Source organism: Salvelinus namaycush, chromosome 32 (genome assembly GCF_016432855.1).
Source record: "Salvelinus namaycush isolate Seneca chromosome 32, SaNama_1.0, whole genome shotgun sequence".
NCBI classification, from domain to species: Eukaryota; Metazoa; Chordata; class Actinopteri; order Salmoniformes; family Salmonidae; genus Salvelinus; species Salvelinus namaycush.
Window position 1 is genome coordinate 6,732,578 of NC_052338.1, and position 7,764 is coordinate 6,740,341.

At 42.2% G+C, this 7,764-nt stretch overlaps 1 long non-coding RNA gene across 1 annotated transcript; it reads left to right on the plus strand.

Moving 5' to 3' along the window:
- The first annotated feature begins 1,148 nt into the window (after positions 1-1,148).
- Positions 1,149-1,546, plus strand: LOC120027345. Its single transcript, XR_005473288.1, has 3 exons — positions 1,149-1,185; positions 1,311-1,360; positions 1,481-1,546. It is a non-coding gene; the product is annotated as an uncharacterized LOC120027345 (long non-coding RNA).
- The last annotated feature ends 6,218 nt before the right edge of the window (positions 1,547-7,764 follow it).

Genomic DNA, 7,764 nt, shown 5'->3' on the forward strand with positions numbered 1-7,764 from the left:
AATTGTTTGTTTGTATTCCTTTTCCTCATTTTAGAATCAACTGTACTGGATGAGGTCCAGTTGGATGTGCCACCGCTGCCAGTTATCCTTCATGTCCAGGATGCTGCCATCATCCTTGAGGATGTGCCGACTATCCTTGAGGTACACTTTTCAGAAAGTTTTTGGTTTTATGTTTGAAAAGTATCCCACATATTCATTCTTAAAATCTTTGTTGTCTGCTTTAGGAGGCCACTGGTAATTGGCAGCTGATACCGATTAGGTTCAGCCCTCTGTACTGTGGGCCTGTTGTGATCAGGGTAAGAGAACCACACAGAGTCACATCACCGTTACGATGTTTGCTGTTTCTAACCTGAATGTATTGTAATGTCACCCCCCTCTTGTGCAGAACAATGCCGGTCCGGTGGCTAAAGCTTGGAGAACTTTCCAGTTCATCAGCCCCATTATCACCTACATGCGTGGGGGATCCCAGGTATGTGTCTTTGTAACTACCTAGTCCTAATCTACATTGTCAGAGTCATGTGATCTTGATGGAAATATGTTACATCGATGGCTGATGTTGTTTTGTTGATGTTACTTGTTGTTTCTCTCCACAGCAGGTGGTGGTGAGGATGCACCATATGAGTAGGGTTCGAGGCCTGGAGACTCAACTGGTGTGGGCCATCTCCAAGGAGACAGCCAGGCTTAGTCCAGAGGGCATCCCCTACTGTGCCACCAAGGTGCAGTCCGTCACTTGGATCCAGGTAAGATGTAAATACTACTGAAATAGTATTAGATTAGGCTTTTCTTCACTTATTCCATTTGGCCTTAACATGTCGTCTCTCTCTGTCAGTATGTGGCTGGCAGGGTGACCCAGTATGCATCTCACCTCCGTCACGAAACGTCTGTGTACGTGACGCTTGGCTGCTACCAGGTAAATAAAGGTTTTCCTATGTATATAGAATACCAATTACTGTGCATTTTTCCATTAGATATGCTCTGTTTTCTAATAACGTGTGTGTGTGGTAAACAGGTGTGTTGTGTGTGTTTTTGGAGCAGCAGACTGATGTCTCGGTTGTGTACGCCACTCTCCACATGGGGCTGGACGGGCTGCTCTCCTCCTCGGCGTGGTCGGAGGCTGCCTCCATCTCTACGCCCACCAATCAGCAGTACACTGAGCCAGAGCCTGAGGGCCACAACTGCTATGAGGTCAGATGTTAGACACACAGCTACACATTCTATTGACTAGTAGCATTAAGATCCTTCCATTGACCCATTGTTTGTCATGTCATTGCATTGGTCACTGATGTTGAATGTTTGTTCTGTTGTTGTAGGGCTGGGAGGAGGACCTGCTGCCTGAGGAGAGGGAGGTTCCTCTGCTAAAGTGAGTTCCTCTAAATGTCTGTGTAGTCTGGGCTTGTCAGATGCTGAAGGATAGTGGTCACCATGCTGTTATCCCCATTGACTCTAATGGTTGACATGCTCCATTCCCTCCCTCCCACAGCCTCTACCTTACCACCAAGAGAGTGGAGGACATCGCCCTGAGGCTCGTCTCCCTGCGTCAGGCCTTCACTGTGAGTGGACCCACTTTTTTTTTTTTTACTCTCTGTATCTTCTTGTTCTGTCTGTCTCTTAGAGGAAGTTGGGTGTCTCACCCTAACTCTTCCCTCTTCTCTAGACACTGCTTGGTTCCACCCTGAGCAGGAACCATCTGTTTGTGGCGGGAAAGGTCATAATGGGCGCACTGGTTCAGGCCCACCACATGGTAGCTCACTAACTCATTATTCATTCAAGGGAAAGAGAGCGTCCTCAGTGGGAAATGTGTTCTGTTCACTAACATCAATGCTCTTTGCTTGGTGATAGGACGAGGCCGAATTCATCCGTGCCTATAACGACTTTGTGGACTACCTGAGTGACCCCTCCAAGAAGATTGACATTGAGAGGGAGCTGGCTGAGGCAAAGGTGAGTTCATTAACTCTTTCATGTCTCACTTTGAGTTCTTCCACATGCATGTCTTTTATACATCACAGTATCTGATCTATTTGAAATCATTCCTGTTTTCTTGTCCTAGATCCATCATGTTAACCTGATAGATGTCCTCTTTGAACTGGTGATGTTTGGGATGATGACAGCTCAGAAGTCCCTGATGGTGGTAAGTAGCATCTCACTGGTAGATGTTTCGATGTCTCTCTCTTGGCAATTTCACTTCAATGTCTCTTCTCCTCCTCTGTTTCTTTTAGCACCCTGGTGGGTTCATGGAGCGTCTGTACGCTCTCCTGTACTCCTTCCTGCCTGCTGCTGCCAGCATTGAGCCAAAGGCTGAGAGATACCTGCTGCTGCTCAATGTAAGAGTCAAGAGTTTACTTCCTTATTCCTAGTTGACTTTTTCTTGATTAACAGGGTTTCAATGACGTTTTACAGGGAGTAACTCTCATTGTCTCTTTCCTCTTGATAAGCTAGTAACTCAGAGCCATTATCTATGTGTTGTGTGGTGTTCTCTTCAGGGTGGGCTGATGGCTCTGCTAGATGACATGTTTGGGCAGCAGCTGGCCTGGTACTTTAACCCAGTGTCTCTGGTCACTGAGCTCTCCAGACTCCTGGAGTACCACCTGGAGAACCTCATGGCCAGCATGTAGTCTTACTGCAGAGATCTGAAACGCCACTCTCTCTCTCTCTCTCTCTCTCTCTGTCCATCTTTCTCTCTCTCTCTCTGTCCATCTTTCTCTCTCCCTCTCTCTCTCTCTCTCAGGATTTGAAGTGGTTCGTTGAACTGTGATTAGTTAACACCCATTAAATTAATGTATTCTCTTGTTTTCTCTCCCCACAGGATTCTTGTGACACTTTGCCACCTAACAGGGATCTAGACACTAATGCACTACATTACTTTGCACTGAATTTTACATTTTTAAATAAAATAACTAGTAGTTCAAAAGCATTTGTCTCTGTCTTTTCATTTACTTGATTATTTCATCACGATTTCCTCTTCCTGGAGTTATGAGGCTAATATTACATGAACAATTATGCTTTATTCTTTGCATATGGAAATAAACAAAGTTTAGTTGATTTACAGGTACTACAGGCCCACACTTTATGGCATTGTAATGTGTGATACTGTACTGACTCTACAAGCTTTCGAAAGTGTTCTCCAGGGATGCTGGCCCATGTTGACTCCAATGCTTCCCACAGTTGTGTCAAATTTGTTCAATGTCCTTTGGGTGGTTAAGAGTCTGCCATTGTAGACTTTTACTTTAAATGTTCCATATTTTCCATTAACGTCTGAGCCAATTACCGTCTTTCCCACTGAAACCAATGTTATCGTTCATGTGAGAGAGGGTGTAGTAGTGCATACTGACCACTAGTTGGATCATAGCGTGGTTGGTGGCGTTCATGCAGGAACCCAGAGGGTATAATAATGTTTACATCACTGTTTAGAGGACAATTTGTAAGAGACAGCTAGCTAGGCCTACGTTTTGAATTGTTGCATTATGTTTTAAGTGGGTCGCCACGCGGTAAGTGTAATGCAATACTTTTTTGTTAAAAACGTCAATCAATCAAATGTATTTATAAAGATCTCCTTTTACATCAGCCGACTTCACGCTGAAATCAATAGAATGGCGGTTAAATGTTTGTGGTGTAGCGCTGTTTGAAGTAACACTATTCACACTTGGAATAACACGGTTGGTTAGAATAACTTGTAGCGGAATTACATTTTTATCTTGGAATGTCAGGTGTTGATTTCGGTAGGAAACAGACCACTTTTTTGTTATTTAACTTCAAACGAATCACGTAGGATATCAACAGTGACAACGGTTGGCTGCTATTTAAGTGACAGTTTGACTGTATTGGTGTGTGGCCATCGACTTTTATAGAGAGACAGCGTTTAATTTTCTGTGCCATTTCATTAACTTATGTGGCATTTCTAAGTCCTGTATAACCCAGCGCTTGTGACAAAATCATCGGTACAAAACCAAAGATATTGATCTGTTTTAAGCAATCAATCATATGTCATCTTAAACTATACACTTTTATACTAGCATCAACAATCTGAGGTGAAATGGATGTGTAATTCCACAAGATTTTATGGGGTGAAAATGCAGGCTTGTGGGAAATTAGTGTAATATATAATTTACTATGGCAAAATAATTTCACATATACATTTAAGATGATAGTATACAGTGTGTTGCCCACTCACAAACTATTGCAACAATGACATCTCTTTCTCACTCATTTTACCATTTAGAGCGTATGCTCTCAAACCCAATTTAACTGGGTGCTCTAGACTAGAGCCTCCATAGTCTGTACAGCAGCCTGAACGTTTGACATCCCTACTTTTTAGATTTCTCTTCGTGTCTAGACCATTGTACTGGCCTGTTATGTGGAGTAGTTTGATGCATCTTATTGCTTTGTTATCGTTTGTCACCAGTCAGTCTCAGCCAACAATTGTTGATGTCCTCCATTCCTTAGTCATTCATGCAGCACTTTGAGAGCAAGCATCCCCAATGCCCCCAGAGCTGGATGATGTTGAGGCTTAAAAGACCAACACACACAATGGACCCACAGCTGGGTTAAGATGCTCTCATCATTCAGACTCCCAGTATACATGTTAGAAGCAAACTCTTTCCCTATGCTAAAGTTGTATATTGTATTACTCAATATTGTGGATATGTTGTCACTCATCGCCTTTAATGTTGTGATTCACAGACACAGGATGACCACGATTTGAGCGCTGCAACTGGAACTAAATGGTGTCAAGAGACAAAATACTGAGACTCCTGGACACGTTGTAACAATTGTATTTTGCATTTGACCATTTCCAAGAAATGTCTAAATATATATAAAAGCATTCCTCTGCCTATTTGATCCATTCAGAAGGAAAGCAGTGAATACGTTTTGTGTGTGTGAGAGAATATGCATTCCGTCTATACAGATACCAGACTAATGCATACTTATAAGTATTTTCAAATGCATTTCCAACATACTGCAATGCTATGTAGCTGAAGAGTGGTGACACTGTCTAGGATAGGAGTGTCAATCAGTTTCTGGAGGTCTGTGTTCACTGGCATTTACTCTCACTTCTGCAATAAATATTCTAGTTTATTTTATTACAAATATAGCAGTACACAGTCCTCCATAAATATATTAACAATGACACATTCCTGTGTATTGGATCCTCTGTACATAGAAAAACGGCAAAAATGTTTTGATAATAAAAATTTGACATTTTCCATTGCTACTAAGGTGTACTGGTTATAGGTAGAACTAAAGAAATGCACAAACTTATAGTCCATATATTTAGTTTTTTAATTTAACCATGTGTAGTACATCTAAAAGAGACAATGAGAAATTCATGGTTCAACAAGACAACATAGCCATCAAAAGGGTAGAAATTTAGCATTGTACTTATGTCACAGTACTTTACAGCTTTGATTGGATACATATAATATATGACAAAGGGTGATGTAATTATCTGAATTACTGTAGATTTGAATAGTTTAGTTTAAGAGTGAAGTATGGTTATCCTTCTTTATGAAAGAGGCAATGGGTGTTATTCATATACCATTCTCACACTCAAAATCAATATATTATACTGAACAAATATATAAACGCCACATATTAAGTGTTGGTCCCATGTTTCATGAGCTGAAATAAAAGATCCCAGAAATGTTCCATATGTACAAAAAGCATATTTCTTTCAAATGTTGTGCACCAATTTGTTTACATCCCTGTTAGTGAGCATTTCTCCTTTGCCAAGATAATCCATCCACCTGCTGACTGCAGGAATGGCCACCAGAGCTGTTGCAAGATAATTTAATATTCCTTTCTCTACCATGTCGTTTTAGAGAATTTGGCTGTATATCCAACCGGCCTCAAAACCGCAGACCACGTGTAACCACGCCAGCCCAGGACCCCCACATCCGGCTTCTTCACCTGCGGGATCGTCTGAGATCAAACACCCGGATAGCTGATGCAACTGTGGGATTGCACAACTGAAGAATTTCTGCACAAACTGTAAGAAACCGTCACAGGGAAGGCCATCTGCGTGCTTGTCATACTCACCAGGGTCTTGATCTTACTGCAGTTTGGCATCATAAGTGGGCAGTGGGCAAATGCTCACCTTCGATGGTCACTGGCACGCTGAAGAAGCGTGCTCTTCAAGGATGGTTTGCTGATGTCAATGTTGTGAACAGAGTGCCCCATGGTGGCAGTGGTATAGGCAGGCATAAGCTACGGACAACGAACACAATTGCATTTTATCGATGGCAATTTGAATGCACAGAGATACCGCTATGAGATCCTGAGGCCCATTGCTGTGCCAGTAATCCTCTGCCATCACCTCATATTTCAGCATGTTAATGCGCGGTCCCATTTCGCAAGGATCTGTACACAATTCCTGGGAGCTGAAAATGTCCCAATTCTTCCATGTCCTGCATACTCACAAGCATGTTTGGGATGCTCTGGATCGACGTGCACGACAGCATGTTCCACTTCCCGCAACTTTAAAAATACATTGAAGACGAGTGGGACAACATTCCACAGGCCTCAATCAATAGCCTGATCAACTATGCTAAGGAGATGTGGGCTCCCGAATGGCGCAGCGGTCTAAGTTACTGCATCTCAGTGCAAGAGGCGTCACTGCAGTCCCTGGTTGGAATCCAGGCTGCATGATATCCGGTCACGATTGGGAGTCCCATCGGGCGGCGCACAATTGGCCCAGCGTCGTCGGGTTTGGCCGGGGTAGGCCGACATTGTAAATAAGGATTTGTTCTTAACTGACTTGCCTAGTTAAATAACAAAAACGTATTAAATTAAATGTGTCCCGCTGCATGAAGCAAATGGTGGCCACACCAGATACTGACTGGTTTTCTGATCCACGCTCCTATCTTCATTTTAAAGTCATGTGAAATCCATAGATTAGGGCCTAAAGAACATATTTTAATTGACTGATTTCCTTATATGAACTATAACTCAGTAAAATCGTTGAAATTGTTGCACGTTGCATTTATATTTTTGTTCAGTGTAAATACATACTATTTCTCCGCATATTGCCAGATTATTGCTATCAACTGCTGGTTGCAAGGTATATTACCCTATTTGTATATTTTGGAACAATGGTAGTGAAGTTTATTACAATGATGTAGAATAGATGGGGCACCACAGATGTCACAGGCATCCACAGGTCTTGACCACCATGTTGCGATGCTTCTTTAGGATCACATTGTTGTTGTCGTCGTAGAAGAGTACAGAGATGGGACTGAGCTTGGTGGGTGCGCAGCACGCTTTGGGAACCTCATCCGGCTTCAAAAGATGAACCTGCCATGAAAAAAGGTCAGACTGACTTATTCGTACATACACTTTGATATAATCAATGATAATATCCTGTTTATAAAAGAGATATGGATTATTATTATGCAGATGCTTCAGTGCTCTCCTACCTCAGTGGGCTGTGGCTTTACCCCCCTTGTCTGAATGTGGTCAATATGTTTTAACCCGGGTTGTCTGTGCTTCACAAGACTTTATAGCCCACTGAGGCAAAGCCTAGACTTTCAGAAGTTCAACAACAACTTCCATGAAACAAGCTAAAACATTTCAATGGGCCATTGACCTAGCCAGTGACTTAAAAAAACAACATTTGGTCTTTTTATTTTATATTATACACACAACATAGGAAAGCCTCTGGTGACAAAATAGGGTCAATAGAATTAGAATGATGACCAGGAATTGTATAGGATTCTAATGGTAACCATAGAGTTCCAAACTCATTTCTATGGCAACACAGCTGTCAATTTT